The 16,878-nt window shown below is 44.0% G+C and overlaps 2 non-coding genes across 2 annotated transcripts; one reads left to right on the top strand and one right to left on the bottom strand.

Annotated features, from left to right (window-relative positions):
* Positions 1 to 467: 467 nt before the first annotated feature.
* Positions 468 to 538, bottom strand: trnag-gcc (transfer RNA glycine (anticodon GCC)). Its single transcript has one exon. It is a non-coding gene; the product is annotated as a tRNA-Gly (tRNA).
* Positions 539 to 9,332: 8,794 nt separating this feature from the next.
* trnas-gcu (transfer RNA serine (anticodon GCU)) lies at positions 9,333 to 9,414 on the top strand. The gene has a single exon. It is a non-coding gene; the product is annotated as a tRNA-Ser (tRNA).
* The last annotated feature ends 7,464 nt before the right edge of the window (positions 9,415 to 16,878 follow it).

Raw genomic sequence — 16,878 nt, 5'->3', positions numbered from 1 at the left:
AAATTACGAGGAGAGATTACACAAACTATAGTTGTATTCCCTTCAATTTAGTAGATTAAGGGTTGATGTGATCGAAATGTTCAAGATATTAAGAGGAACTGATGTGGTAGATGGATAGAAACTATTTCCGCTCGTTGGGGTGTCTTGGACTCGGGGACATCGGCTAAACATTAGAGTCAGGACTTTCAGGAGTGAAGTTCGGAAACACTTCGACAAGCAAAGTGTTGGAGAAGTTTGGAACTCTCTTCCATAAACGGCAGTTGATGCGAGCTCAATTGTTAATTTCAAACCCGTGATTTATCGATTTTTGTTAACCAAAGATCTTAAGAGATATGGGACTAAGGCGGATACAGGGATTTCGGTCACAACTCAGCCATGATCGTATTGAGTTGCGGAACAGGCTGGAAGGACCAAATACCGGAATCCTGTTCCGAAGTTCCTCCTTGGTGCAGAATGCAAAACGATCTTGCATTGGCCGGGAATCGAAACCGGGTCTCCCGCGTGGCAGGCGAGAATTCTACCCCTGAACCACCAATGCTTGTTTTTTGCAGAAGTTACATGTTCCTATATGGAATGCTGTCTAAACGAACATGCCGTTGACAGCTGCGATGGCCGAGTGGTTCAAGCGTTGGTCTCAAAACTCCATTGGAGTTTTTCAGCCTCGGTTTCAATTCTGCTCGCAACCCCCAACTGTTGAAAGATCTCTTCAATGCTCAAATAGATTAATTGGAGTTAATTGACTGCATTTACCGCTCTCCCAGCATCAGAGATACTTCAACGTGGCTGGTGCTTTTAATTGAGCGTCCAATCTTCTCTTGCAAGATTTCAAGACCCGAGAAGGAATCTCTCTCAATCTGTAACTTAAATTCTGGTCGTTTGCAAAACCTGACATTTATACTCTTTATTTTCTTTGCATGCATCTCTCTATCTTTCCCTGTCTCTGTCTCTTCTCTCTCTGTTGTGCCCGACGGGCTTGTCAGGCTTCCTTGAACGGCGAAGGCTGATCTCGCCTGCAAAACCAGCAGAGAAAGGTAAAAAAAAGGCACTGAGACGGTTGGAAAAGTACAGGTGCAACCCAGCTGCTGCAGCTATTGTCTACACACTTATGTCTCTTCACTCTCACAGTGAAACAAAGCATCAATTTGATTAAAGTATACTTCTGGTCGAGTGTATATTATCGCGATGCCGAGACAGACGGCAATTATATCATAGAATCCGAGAAAGTTATGCCAAAGAAGGAAGCCATTCTGCACATCGTGCCTGTGCCGGCCGAAAAATCGGTACCGAGCCTCATCACACTTTCCAGCGTTTAGTCCCTAATCTTGTCGGTTATGGATCTTCACGTGCGTATTGAAGTTTTTATTTTTCAATGCGATGAGGGTTTCCGCCTCTCCCACCCTTTCTGGCAGTGATTTTCCGACCCCCACACCCACCACCCTCTGGATGGAAAAAAAAATTCACTCCCCTCTAATCATTCTACCGATTACCTAAGATTGATGTATCCTGATTATTGACCTCCCTACGAAGGGAAATAGGTCCTTACTATACACTCGATCGAGGCCCGTCATAATGTTATACACCTCAATTAAATCTCCCAACAGCCTCCTCAGTTCCAAAGCAAACAACCCCAGCTTATCGAATCTATCCTCATAGCTAAAATTCTCCAGTTCTGGCAACATTGTCTTAAATCTCCTTTGCACCCTTTCTCGTGCAATCACATCTTTCCTGTAATGTGGTGACCACAACTGTATGCAGTATTCTTGCTGTGGCCTAACTATTGTTTTATAAATTTCTACCAGAACCTCCCCTGCTCTTGTATTCTGTGCCTCGGCTAATAAAGGAGAATATTCTTTATGGCTTCTTAACCACCTTATCTAGCTGTTCTGCTACCTTCTGGGATCTGTGGACATGCACTCCAAGGTTTTGCTGTTTATCTGCACCTCTCAGTCTCCTCCCAAGCAATGTAGTTTCAGAGCAACTAATTCTGAAACGTCTTACTTCATAATTCAAGTCGTACAGTCGAAACCAATTTGTTAAACGGAGACTAATATTGGTGACTGGAAATAGTTAATGTGCAACTTGATATTGCTGTGCACCGGAACAGAAAACGAGATTGGATGGACAGAAGAGGTCTGACAGGATGGCCGATCGTCTGTGGGAGGCAGCGCACCTTTCAACTGACTCCACGGCTTCAGCATCAGCGGTTTGTTGGTCTCGGGGTGTGATTTTCGCTTTGAGTGTTGTGTTATGTGATACGCGCGCGATCTCAGCTTCAAATCCCGCATCACCCCTCCTGTTTCTGTGCTTTTAGTGAAAAGTCACCAATTCGCTTCCGATATCTTTTCAATGTTGCTTTTGGTGGAATTGAATTATATCCAGAGAATGTTTGAGCTCCAGAGGACAGAGTGCGGAAATTTCCAAGGCACAACACAGGTGAAAAAATAAATGTCTCAATATGATGAGGAGATTGAAGCTGAATGTGAATTTGCCCCAGTGCAGTCGGTCTCATTGATATAAGATGACGGGATAGAGAGCGACATGTGCAGATGACACCAAGATGGGCAGCACTGCAAGCAAAGTAGATGGAAGCAGAACATTACAGAGAGTATTTAATATCATAAATGAATGGGCAAAACTGTGGCAAATGGATTTCAATTTAGGTAAGTGTGAGGTCATCCAACTTGGACCTACAGAGCATTGATCAGAATACGTTCTAACTGGTGAAATGATCGAAACCGTGGAGTTCCAAAGGGACTTAGCGGTCCATATACATAGATCATTAAAATGTCATGGACAGGTACAGAAAATAATCAAAAAGGCTAATGGAAAACTAGCTTTTATATCTAAAGGACCAGAATACAAGGTGATAGACATTATGCTACAGCTATACAAAGCTCTGGTTAGACCACACCTGGAGTACTGTGTTCAATTCTGGGCACCGCAACTGAGGAAGGATATTTTGGCCGTGGAGGTAGTGCAGTGTAATTTTGCTAGATTGATACCTGGAATCCAAGGGTTAAATTACGAGGGGAGATTACACAAACTAGGGTTGTATTCCCTGGAATTCAGTAGAATAAGGGCTGATTTGATTGAAGTTTTCAGGATATTACGGGGAACTGTTGGTGTTGATGGAGAGAAACTCTTCCCGCTCGTTCGGATGTCTAGGACTCGGGAACCTGGCCTAAAAATTGGAGTCAGGAATTTCAGGAGTGAAATTAGTTAACACTTCGACAAGCAAAGGGGGGTAGAAGTTTGGAACTCTCTTCTGCAAGCGACAGTGTTAGCTTAATTGTTAATTTTAAACCTGAGACTGATAGATTTTTTCGTTAACCAGTGGTATTAAGGGATACGGAGCGAAGGCAGTTGTATGGAATTAGGTCACAGATCAGCCATGATCTCACTGAATTGCGGAACCGGCTCGAGTGGCTGAACTCATCTTCCTAATTGGTGCAAAACATGAAACGTTCATGCATTGTCCGCGAATCGAATCCGTGTCAGAGGCCAGAATTCTATCCCAGAGCCACCAATACTCATACGTACACGCACTGCATATGTACATTTATGTTACTCTCATAGTGATTAAAAGCAGCAATTTGAGTAAACTATACTTAAGGGAGAATGTAAACTATGACGATGTCGAGACAGACGATTATGTTGTTTCAAAGCAATTCATTCTGCAAAGTGTTACTTGATAATGCAAGTCTTACATTCAAAGCAAATTTGATAAAGGGCGAGAAATATTGTTGATATGAAATGATCAGTGTGGAACCTGATATTGCTCCACATCGTGCATCGTAGAAGAAAGCGGGATTGTATGGACAGAGCCTTCTGAAAGGATGGCGGAACGGCTGCATGGCAGCGAAATTTTACAGCGGCTGCACGGCTCTGTTGCTTGTTGGTCTTTGGGTCTGAATGTCGCTCAGGAAGTTCGAATCGTTCAAAATTCCCAATGAGCCCTGTTATGTCCCCATTTTTAGTCAAAAATCACCAATTGGCTTCTTACATCTTTTCAGCGGTGTGGAAGGCAGTTTTGACTTATCTCCAGCAGAGCATGTTTGAGCACCAGAGGAAAGAAAGCAGAGGGTTTGTCCATGCAACACAAGTAGACGAAATGAAGATAATCTTTCAAGAAGTTGTAGATTGAAGCCGGCACATGAATTTATCCCAATTCAGACAATCTCATGGCTACAGAACAAAAAAGGTAAAGGATGCTGCATTGGCCTGGAACCAAACCTCTGGTTTCCCGCCGGCAGGCGAGGGTTCCACCACTGAACCACCAATGGACACACGGCTGCAGGCAGCACATGTAGCTTTGGATACATGTCTAGAACATGCAATCTGGCAGAGTTCCTGTGATTACCCTACGCAATCGACTCTACAGTTGCGCGGTGCCCTTTGTGTTAAATTATGGATCAAGCATGGTCGTGAAATTCACTGGGGGCTCGAAACCAACTTACACGACGATTGTGAAACAGTCAAATAAATAAGAGCTGTAATTACCAGGCAGTGTTTACTTCTCTCAGAGGTTAAGGGATAATCCAACCCAATGTTCACCTATGAGATTTCAAGACTTGAGACAGAATTTCAAAAAAGCTGTACCATAAATTCTGCTCAATCACGGAATTTGGAGATTTATACTATTGTATTTCTTTGCATGCATCTCTCTATCGCTGTCTGCGTTTCTTCTCTCTCGGTGTTTAACCTTGATGGACTGATCAGGCTTCCTTGAACGGCCAGGTCTGGAAACCAGGGATGGAAAAGACTGTCGGATCTTCAGTCCAATTGTTGGATTTCGGCGGGATGAGCTTTGCTATTTTCCGTCTCCGTTTTCGGAAAATATAAACCCAGATGGGATTTCCCCTCCTCGGTCCCGTCACCTTCGGGTAATGGGAATGAACCCGATCTATCACTCGGTCGGAACATCCGTATTCTTATTGCTTAAGTATAAAATTACGGGGTGACAGCTATTTTCAGGACGCATTTTAGAAATTAACACGTAACAGACTTATGCGAAAACTAGAAGCACGTGGAATTAAAGGACCAGTGGTAACGTCGGCACCTAATTGGCTCAGGAATGGGAGGCAGAGAGTTGTGGTGAACGGATACCCTTATACATTAGGGTCTCTATACTTGAATTATTTTTTCATTTATTGGAGCATAGGAACAGGAATAGGCCATTCAGCCCCTCGAGCCTCCAGGTTAACACATCCTTCCTGAGGTGGGGTGTCCAGAACTGAATGCAGCACTCCAGATGGGGTCTCACCAGAGCTCTGTGCAGCTGTAACATAACTTCCACCCCTTTGTATTCCAGCCTTCTTGAAATAAACGGGGAGAGTGAGAGTTCAAGAGAGAAAGCGAGAGAGAGCAAGACGAATAGAGAGAGACAGACAGACAGACAAACAGATCACTAGGCATTGGAGAATCCGTCGCTGTGTCGATTTCTCAGGAGCTGCTGTGAATCCCCACTGAGCTTTCGAACCACTTGCTCCACCGCAGCAAAAAATCATAAGCAGCAAATGGGTAATGTGAAATCACATAATCGACAGCCGATTTGTGGCGCAATGAGTAGCACGTTGGACTTCCAATTAGCAGTTCTAAAGTTGTGGATTCCAATTTCACTACCGTTGAAGTTGAGGGCTCAATTTTGGCGGTGGGAATTAGAACTTTGCAGCAAAACCGCAACAGGATCACGAATGTTCATCAAAGAAGGGAAACAACCCTCTTGTAGCTCCTGAAAATCGCAAGAATTAAAGTATCGTGACTGAGCGGTCTAACCCGCTGGTTTAAAGCTCCAGTTAAATCCCATAATTTGTCGATGGATCAAAATCACGGTTTGTAGCTCCAATTCCGCAGCCTCCTTCCTGTAAACTAATAAAACTAAACATCTCATCTGTTTTTACAACAGCGTAGGCCGGAGGAACCACATGGCTGAACAAATAACTAGATGCATTTTGTAACACACCGATTGCACATTCTACTCCGTTCGAAATGTTCACAAAGAAAAGGATTGGTTGATCTAGATGAGACTCAACTAACAACCTCGCCATTTCCCGACCCTGGACTGTCATATAAGGACCGCCCACTGACTGATCGCGCCGCAAGAGCCCGGTCACTTTGATCACCCGTCCCACTCTGCTGGAAGGAATATTAAGGTGAGCGGCCCTCACCTGTGGGAACGTGTCCTGTGCCCGTGATGAAAATAATATCTACACTTTCACTTTCAGCTTCTTTCACATCCTCTGCTCCATCGCACTACATTCGGGTTTTCTGTGAACAGGTCAAAATAAACATTGGCAGAAATTCTAACAGCAGTGGGATTCAAACCCACGCCTCCATAGAAATTAAATGTAACACCTTAGACCGCGTGGCCGCGCTACCATTATTTCACAGTAACGTTGAAAGAGCTGTTGAATGCACAAATAAATGAATTGAAGCTAATTGACCGCATTTACCCCGGGCTGGGGCTGTTCTCCTTCGAGCAGAGAATGTTAAGAGGAGATTTGATAGAAGTGTTCAAAATAATGAAGGGTTTAGAAAAAGTAAATAAAGAGAAACTGTTCCCATTGGCGGAAGGGTCGAGAACCTGAGGACACAGATTTGAGGTGACTGCCAAAAGAACCAAAGGCGAAATGAGGAAACACTTCTTTACCCGGCGAGTAGTTATAATCTGGAATGCGCTGCCTGAAAGGGTGGTGGAAGCAAATTCAATCGTGAATTTCAAAAAGGAATTGGATAAATACTTGGAGGGGAATAAATGCAGGGCTACCGGGAAGCGTCGCGGGAGTGGGACCAACTGGATCGCTCTTATAATGAGCCGGCACGGGTTCGATGGACCGAATAGCCTCCTTCTGTGTTGTAAACATTTTATGATTGTATGATTCTATTTATTCTCTTTATTTTTTTTGTATGCATTTCTCTATTTCTCCCTGTCTCTGTCTCTTTTGTTGTCTCAGGCTTCCTTGAACGGCGTTGGCTGATCGAACCTGCAACACCAGCAGAGAAGGTCAAAGAAAGACTGAGACGGTAGGAAAAGTAAAGGTGCAGCACCGCTGCTGCAGCCAATGTCTGCACAATAATGTCTCTTCGCTCTCAAGTAAGTAACTTTCTTTTCATTCCTCTTCTTTCGTTCTTTTTCTTTCTGCCTCCAGCACCTGTGTCCGTATCCTGTTTTTGTTCTCTCATGTGTCTCTGTTGGATGATCCAAAATTCAGACCCGCCGCTTCTTCCAGCTTTTCCTTCCTTCCACAATCATGGTCCATTTCATTGAGACTTTACTGCGGCCTTGCCCACTCTAACATTTACTTTCACATTCTTACGCCTTCAAGTTTGCTCTACATCGACCGCTGTTTCTCGGGGGCACATGTCCCGTTCACACCAATGTTCATTTGTGCCTTGAAACCAATCGATACATTTCGATCTGCGTGACTGTTCCAGAGACAAGCACTGAGAAAGCAGGGCAGGCATTCGGAAGGACAGCGGCATACTTTTCCGTGAAATTACCATGGGATATCTTGTGACACGGGGGATGTTCACTGAAGAACTGGGTTTTGTTTTCATGGTCGTTGGCGCTTTTCCCCGAGCAATTGATGTGCGGGAGAGACGGGCGGCGCGACGTAGCTGCGAATGACGGCTGAAAGGTGCACTTTTGGCAATTTGGGCGGTGCACGAAAGTCGGAAATGTTCGGCTGGATCGTAATAGGTCTGTGGAAATGTCCGATTGAAAAGAAATGAGGAGAAATGAAAAGAGCGGCAATGGTGAAAAGTTGTCGATTACAGGAGATTGGCCGTGAGCGAAAGGTCCTTTGAAAGCTCGGCGCGGAGGGGATTTTGTTCGGAAACGGCAGACTTTAAGCGCGTGAGGAAAGTGAAGTGTGAGCTGCGTCCTTGGGTCAAATTGGGTGTTTTCAGGAAAACAGCCATTGTGAAATCACAAAAATGAAAACAGAAAATGCTGAAAAGGTCAGGCAGCACCTGTGGCGAAAGAGCCAGAGGGAATGTTTCAGCTCTGTGGCATTTATCTTCAGATCTGAATAGCTTACCCTATGCGTGAGTAACTTCGCTGTCTGCGATGTTGGTTTCCATCTCTGAATTATGTGGGTTCGAATCTCACTGCTGCCAGAATTTGTACACCCTTCCATTTTAGCCGCCTCACCAAAAACCCTTCTTAAAAAAGAAGTGCTTTTCCGCATTGCTGGTTTCCACCTATTTGCACAATTCAGCAAAGTCTGGATTGCCACCCAACTGTTTCTGAGACGGAGGTGCTGGGACTGTAAGGGGTGATCTCGGCGAAGTATCAATCAATGTGCACAATGGCGCCCTGGTGAACCGAGTACCTCTTATAGTCAGCATAATAAAAATGATATGCACCATAATTATGAATTTCTTCTTGGCATCACACTAGGATTTATTATCAGAGAAAGTACATGTGCAGGTCGATTTACGTCACGCTCCGGTCGCTTCGCATCGCCTCCCACAAATAGAATGGAATCATAGAAAGGTCACAGCACGAAAAGAGGCCATTCGGCACATCGAGTCCGTGCCGGCTCTCTGCAAGTGCAATCCAGACAGACCCACTCCCCCACCCTTTCCTTGTAGCCCTTATTCTCTTTCGTTTAAAATACTTATCCAGTTCCTTATTGAAGACCATGATTGAATCTGCCTCCACCACCCCCTCGGGCGGTACATTCCAGATCCTAAACACTCGCTGTGCAGAAATGTTTCTCCTCATGTCACCTTTCGTTATTTTGCCAAACACCTTTAATCGATGTTCTCTGGTCCTTGAACCTTCCGCCAATCGGAACAGTTTCTCTCTATCTACTCTGTCCAGATCCTTCATGATTTTGAATACCTCTATCAAATCTCCTCGTAACCGTCTCTGTTCCAAGCAGAACAACCCCAGCTTCTCTAATCAATCCATGAAACTTATGCCCCTCATCCCTAGAATCTTTACAGTAAATCTCTTCTGTTGGGATTTGGTATTAACATCGCCGAACCCCCACCATCAACATACTAGTGGTTATCATTAACCAGAAACATAACTGGACCAGCCACATACATACTGTGGTTACAAGAGCAGATCAGAGGCTGGATATTCAGAGCCAAGTCACTCACCTTCGAATTCCCTCAAGCCGTTCAACCATCTACAAGGCGCAAGTTGAGTGAGTTGGAATGCTCATGTGATGGTCATCGACCTGAAACGTTAACTCTGTTTCCATATCTAAAGATTCTGCCTGACCTGCTGAGGATAAACAATTCACAGTTTTCATTTCAGGTTGGCAACATAGCCAGTATTTTCATTTTGAATAAAGGAGCTTTCGCTTACTTCAGCATGCGACGAGGTGGCCGAGAGGTTAAGGCGATGGACTGCTAATCCATTGTGCGATGCACGCGTGGGTTCGAATCCCACCCTCGTCGTTGTTTTGTTTCTCTCATTCAGTCCACCCAGAAGATCTGGTCAAAGTCCCATCCTTCTCGAAACGGCAGACCGTGGGTATTGCATTGTTTCCCGAAATCAGCAACAGTTCCTTCCAGGAAGGTGTTGAGATTGTATGGTCGCGAAATATCAGATTGTACATTGGTGTCATTGTAAAAAGAGTAAATCTTATGGTGAACGGAAGAGAAACTTATGGACCACAATGAAGATTTATGACCGGATCATTCCGTGTCTGTGTCCGTTAAAAAGGGACGTACTGTTAGTCCCGGATTATTCCGTATCTGTGTCTGTTTAAAAGGGGTGTGCTGTCAGTCCCGTATCATTCTGTGTGCGTTTTACCAGATTTTCTTGATACCTTTTCCATTCTGAACTGAAATGACGATCCTCTCTCAAGAAGAAGGTTCACCGCCTGCTTCGGGCAACTGGTAGGAAAAACAACAAAAACTGATGAGACCAAGTTCATTTTGCTGGGCTTCCATTCCAATCTCCGCACTCTATCCCACATTCAGTCCCACCCCCGCCTGGACATTATAATCTGCGATATTCATAAGGGAATGGAGAAGCCGAATATCACGGTTATAATTTTCTTGGTTGCTCAACACTGAATAGCATCAATTGCAATGATTCAGAAGGTTATCATAGAATCATAGAAACTTACAGCACAGAAGGAGGCCATTCGGCCGTCGTGCCAGTGTCAGCTTTTTCGAAGATCTGTCCAAATTAGACCCACACCCCAGATTTTCCCCATAACCCTGCAAATTAGTCCTCTTCAATTATGTCCAATTGCCTTTTGAATTATTCTATGGAATCTGCTTCCACCATCCTTTCAGGAAGTGCGTTCCTGATCTTAACAACCCTCTGTGTGAAAAAAATTCTCCTCAATTCCCCTCTTGTTCTTTTGCCAATTATTTTCAATCTGTGATCTCCGGTTACCGACCCACTTACCAGAGGAAACAGTTTCTCCCTACTTGCTCTTTCAAAACCCCTCATTATTTTGAATACCTCTATTATGTACCCCGTTAACCACCTCTGCTGTAAGGAGAACAATCCCAGCTTCTCCAATCTCTCCACATAACTGAAGTCCCTCATCACTGGTGTCATCCAGATCAACCTGCTCTGAATCCTCTTCAATGCCTTTTCATCCAAAAGTGTGGTGCCCAGATCTGTTCAATATACTTCAGCTGAGGGCTAACCAAAGATTTCTAAGGATTAGTATGATTTCCCTTTTTAATGTATTCAATGCCCCTATTTACAAAGCCAAGTATCCCATACGCTTTCTTAACCACCTTATCAACTTACCCTGTTTTCTGAATATGAACCCCCAGGTCCCTCTGCTCTTAGAAACCCCCATAAATTGTTCCATTGAGATTATACTGCCTCTCCATGTTCTTCTTCTAAAAGTGCATCACTTCACACTGATCGGCGTTAAATCTGTCACGTGACTGCCCATTTCCCCAGTCTGTCTTTGTCCTCCTGAAGTCTGCTACTATCTTCCTCACTATTTACCACGTTACCAAGTTTTGTATCATCCGCAAACTTCGAAATTGTACTCCCTATTGCCACATCAAAATCATTTATATATAACAAGAAAAGCAATAGTCCGAATACCGACCCCTGGGGGATCCCACTGCATATTTCTCACCAGTCACAAAAAACATCCGTTCACCACTACTCTCGGCCTCCTATCCCTGAGCCAATTACTTGCCCACGTTACCACCGGCCCTTTAATCCCACGTGCTTCTAGATTTCGAATATGTCTGTTATGTGTTAATTTCTAAAATGTGTCCTCAAAATAGCTGTAACCCCGTAATTTTATTGTTAAGCAATGAGAATACAGATATTAAGATCGAGTGCTAGATCGGGTTCATTCCCATTACCCGGGGGTGACGGGACCCGAGGAGGGGAAATCCCATCTGGGTTTATATTTTCCGAAAGCGGAGACGGAAAATAGCAAAACTCATTCCGTCGAAATCCAACAATTGGTCGAAGATCCGACAGCCTTTTCCCATCCCTGGTTTCCAGAACTGGCCGTTGAAGGAAGCCTGATAAGTCCATTAGGGAGCAACACCGAAAGTGAAGAAATGCAGACAGAGATAGAGGGATACATGCAAAGAAAAATAATATAAATCTCCAAATTCTGTGATTGAGCAGCTTAAAGGAAATCCGTCGCATGTCGTGAAATCTTAGAGGTGTATATAGGGTTGGATTACAACTTTATTTCTGAGAGAAGTAAACACTGCTTGGTAACGACGGCTCTTATTTATTTGAGCATTTCACAGTGACAATGTGAGGTGATTTCGAATCCCAGTGAAATTCAAGACCATGCTTCACACACTCATTACGTCACCCACAGGTAGCACGCGGCTGTCGAACAGACTGCATACGGTTATCACAGGAACTCTGCCAGACTGCATGTTCTTAGACACGTATCCAGCACGACACGTGCAGCCTGCAGTCGTGCGGGCATTGGTGATTCAGTGCAGAACCCTCGCCTGCCGGTGGGAAACCAGGGGTTTGGTTCCAGGCCAATGCAGCTTCCTTTACCTTTTGCATCTGTACCCATGAGATAGCCTGAATTGGGATGAATTCATGTGCCGGCTTCAATCTGTACAACTTCTTGAAAGATTATCTTCATTTCGTCCACGTGTCTTTCGTGGACATAACCTTCTGCATTCTGTCCATGGTGTTCAAACATGCTCTGCTGGAGATAAGTCAAACCTGCCTTGTGCACTTGCTGCAAAGATGTGAGAAGCCAATTGGTGGTTTTTGACGAAAAATGGGGACGCAAGGGGGCTCATCCCGGATTTGTACCGGTGAAACTCCCTGAGCGAGAATCAGATCCAAAGTCCAACTGGCAACAGAGCCGTGCAGCCAATGTAAAATTTCGCTGCCACGCAGCTGATCCACCATCCTTTCAGAACACCATGGCCATCCAATCTCGCTTTCTTGTACGATATACGATGTAGAGCAATATCAGGTTCTAAACTAATTATTTCATATCAACAATATTACTCTCTCTTTATCAAATTTGTTTTGAATGTACGACTTGTATTATCAAGTAACACTTTACAGAATGAATTACTCTGAAACGACATTGTCGTCTGTCTCGGCATCGTCATAGTTTACACGCCACCATAAGTACACTTCACTCAAATTGCTGCTTTTATTCACTGTGAGAGCGAAGAACCATGAATGTGGATACATTATTACGAATTTATCACCTGGGTTGCACCTTTCCTTTTCCTGCTGTCTCAGTCTTTTTTTTTCTTTACCCTTCTCTGCTATTGTTGCCGGTTAGATCAGCCATCGCCGTTCAAGGAAGCCTGAGAAGTCCATTGGGTACAATACAGAGAGACAAGAGACAGAGACATGGAGAGATAGAGAGATGCAGACAAAGAAAATCAAGAGTATAAATGTCAGGTTTTGCAAACTAGCAGAATTTAAGTTACAGATTGGGAGAGATTCCTTCTCGGGTGTTGAAATCTTTCAAGAGAAGATTGGACAGAAGTTAAAAGCACCGGCCTCGCTGGAGAATCTCTCATTCTGGGAGAGAGATAAATGCGGTCAATTAACTCCAATTAATCTATTTCAGAACTGAAGTGATCTTTAAACAGTAGCTCTGCGAGCAGAATTCAAACCTGCGCAGGAAATCCTCAATTGAATTTTGAGTCCAACGCTTTGAACACTCGGCCACCGCAGCTGTGAACGGCATGTTCGTTCAGATCGGATTCCAAATGGACACATGCTGCTGTTACAAACGCGCGCATTGGTTGTGCAGGGGTCGAATTCTTACCTGTTACGCTGGAGACCTTGGTTCGATTCCCAATACAATGCAGGATCATTCTGTAACAATGAGGAACTGAGGAGCAAAAGTATACTATTTCGCCCCTCGAGCCTTATGCGCAATTCAGTGAGATCCTGGTTGATATGTAACCTGACTGCATATTATCGCCTTAGCCCCATGTCCCTTAATGCCTTTGGTTAACAAAAATCGTTCAATTTCAGTTTTCAAATTAACAATTGAGCTCGCATCAACTGCCGTTTGTGGAAGAGAGTTCCAAACTTCTACCTCCCTTTGCTTGCAGAGGAGTTTCCCAACTTCACTCCTGAAAGTCCTGACCCTAATATTTAGGCTGCGTCCCCGAGTCCAAGGCACGCTAACGGGTGGAAATCTTTTTTTTTCTATTTACCCCATCAGTTCCCCTTAATATTTTGAAATGTTCGATCAAATCAGCCCTTAATCTACAAATTCGAGGCAAACCCGAGTTTGTGTAATCTCTCCGCGTAATTTCAACTTTGGAGTCCAGGTAGCATTCTGGTAAATCGACGCTGCACTCCCTTCATAGTCAATATATCCTTCCGAAGGTGCGTTGCCCAGAACTGAATGCAATACTTCAGGTGTGGTCGAACCAGAGCTTTGTATAACTGTATCATAATGCCTATCCCCTTGTATTCTAGTCCTCTGGATATAAAGACCAACATTCCATTAACCTTTTTGATTATTTTTTATACCTGTCCATGACATTTTAATGATGTATGTTCATGGACCCCTAAGTCTTTTGGACCTCCACTGTTTCGAGCTTTTCACCATTTAGAAAGTACTCTCATCTCTCCTTTTAGGTCCAAAGTGGATGACCTCACACTTGACTAAATTCATATCGATTTGCCACAAATTTGCACATTCATTTATTATATTAATGCCTCTCTGTAATTTTATGCTTTCATCTGCACTGCTTACAATGCTGCCCATCTTGGTGTCATCGGCAAACTTGGATATGTGGCTTTCTATCCCGTCATCTAATATCCGCCTGAATTGGGAAAAATCCAAATTCAGTATCAATCTCCTCATCATCTTGAGACATTTCATTTGCTTCATGTGTGTTGCGCCGACGAAACTTCGGCATTCACACAACTGGAGCTCAAACATCCTCTGGACATAATTCAGTTCTAGCAACAGCAAAACTGAAAAGATGTGAAAAGCCAATTTGTGACTTTTCACTAAAAGGAGAAACACATGAGGGCTCGTCCTGGATTTGAAACCGGGACCTCTCCCACATAACTCAAATCAAACTCTCGAAGCTAGAATCATACCCCCAGATTAACGAGCCGCTGTTAAATTAGTTGTGCAACCAGTGTAAACGTTCGTTGCCTCCCACAGCCGATCGACCATCCTTTCAGACCACTTCGATCCATCCAATCTCGTTTTCTAATCGGGTGTACAGCAATATCAAGTTGTACACGAACTATTTCCAGTCACCAATATTAGTCTCCCTTTCCCAAATTGCTTTCGAGTAAACGACTTGAGTAATCAAGTAAGACGTTTCAGAATTAGTTGCTCTTAAACTACATTGCTTGTGAGGATACTGAGAGTTGTGTCGATTTATGGCACGCTCTGTTCCCTTTCCATTGCCTCCGACACGTAGAATTGAATCATAGAAAGGTGACAGCACGGAAAGACGCCATTCGCGCCATCGAGTCCGTGCGAGATCTCGACAAGAGCAATCCAGTTAGAACCACTCCACCGGCCTTTCCCCGAAGCCCTGCATTTTTTTTCCTTTCAAGAACGAATCCAGTTCCCCTTTGAAGGCCATGATTGAATCTGCCGCCATCACACCCTCGGGCAGTGCATTCCAGATCCAAACCTCTCGCTGTGTAAAAAAGTTTTTCCTCATGTCACCTTTGGTTATTTTGTCAATCACCTTCAATCTATGTCCTCTGGTTCTTGACCCTTCCGCCAATGGAAACAGTTACTCTCCATCTCCTCTGTCCAGACCCTTCATGATTTTGAATACCTCTATCAAATCTTTACAAAACCGTCTCTGTTTCAAGGAGAACAACCCCAGATTATCTTGTCTATCCACGTAACTAAAGTAACTCATCCCTGGAATTATGCTGGTATATTTTATCTGCACCCCCTCAAAGGCCTTCACATCTTTCCTGAAGTGCGGTGTCCAGGACCGGACACAATAATTCAGTTGTGTTCAAACCAGTGTGTTATAAAGTTTCATCCTGACTGCTATACTTTTGTACTCTATACAACTATTTATAAAGCCCAGGATCCCGTATGCTTTTTAACCGCTTTCTCAACCTGCCCTGCCACATTCAACGATTTGTACACATAAGCCCCTCTTTGTTCCTGAACCGCTTTTACATGTGTGCCCTGGAGTTTATGTTGCCTCTCCTCGTTCTTCCAACCGAAATGTATCACTTCGCATTTTTCTGCGTTAAATTTCATCTGCCACGTCTCCGCCCATGCCACCAGCCTATCTATATCCTTTGAAGTCTATCACTATCCTTATCACTGTTTACTACCCTTCCAAGGTTTGTTTCATCTGCAAATTTTGAAATTGTGCTCTGTGCACTCAAGTCCAAGTCATTAATATATATAAAGAAAAGCAATGTTCCCAGTACTGATCCCTGGGGAACACCACTGTACAACTCTCTCCAGTTCGAAAAACAAACGTTCACCAGTAATCTCTGTTTCCTGCTCTTAGTCAATTCTGCATTCATGTTGTTACTGCCCCCTTTATTCCATGGGCCGCAATCTTGATGATAAGCCTACTATGCGGCACTTTATCAAACACCTTTTGAAAGTCCATATACACGACATTAACTGAATTGCCCTCATCTATCCTCTCTCTTACCTCATCAAAAAAACTCTTACAGGTTAGTTAAGCACGATTTGCCTTTAACAAATCCGTGCTGGCTTTCCCTAATCAATCCACCCTCGTCTTAGTGACTGTTAATTCTGTCCCGGATTATCGTTTCTAAAAGTTTCCCCACCACTGAAGTTAAACTGACTGGCCTATAATTGCTGGGTTTATGCGTACATCCTTTTTTGAAAAAGCGTGTAACCTTTGCAATTCTCCAGTCCTCTGGCACCACTAACATATCTGAGGATGTTGCTGGATTATGGCCAGGACCTCCGCAATTTCCACCCTTACTTCCCTCAGCAACCAAGCATGCATCCCATCCGGACCTGGTGGTTTATCTGTTTTAAGTACAGCCAGCCGTTCAAGTGCCTCTTCTTTATCAGTTTTTAGAGCATCCAGTATCTCAACTATAACTTCCGTTGCTGAGACTTTGGCAGCATCTTCTTGGTAAAGACAGATACAAAGTACTCATTTGGTACTTAGGCCATCCCCTCTGCCTCCATGAGTAGCTCTGCTTTATCGGGCCTAATCGGCCTCACCCCTCCCCTTACTACCCGTTTACTGTTTACATGCCTGTCGAAGACTTATGGATTCCCTTTTATGTTGGCCATCAGTCCACAGTCATATTTCTCTTTGCCTCTCATTTCCTTTTTCACTTCCCCTCTGAACTCTTTAAATTCGGCCTGGTGAATGAGCGCACAAAAAAGTTAGCATTTCTTTCAGCCGGAAACAGAAACTTACTGGTTGATTAATGGCGATTTGAACAAGTATTCGATATTTTTACAGAGTTTA

The sequence above is a fragment of the Heptranchias perlo genome, chromosome 20 (assembly GCF_035084215.1).
Source record: "Heptranchias perlo isolate sHepPer1 chromosome 20, sHepPer1.hap1, whole genome shotgun sequence".
Lineage (NCBI taxonomy): Eukaryota > Metazoa > Chordata > Chondrichthyes > Hexanchiformes > Hexanchidae > Heptranchias > Heptranchias perlo.
The sequence above is the reverse complement of the archived record's forward strand: the minus strand, read 5'-3'. Positions and strand labels throughout refer to the sequence as shown.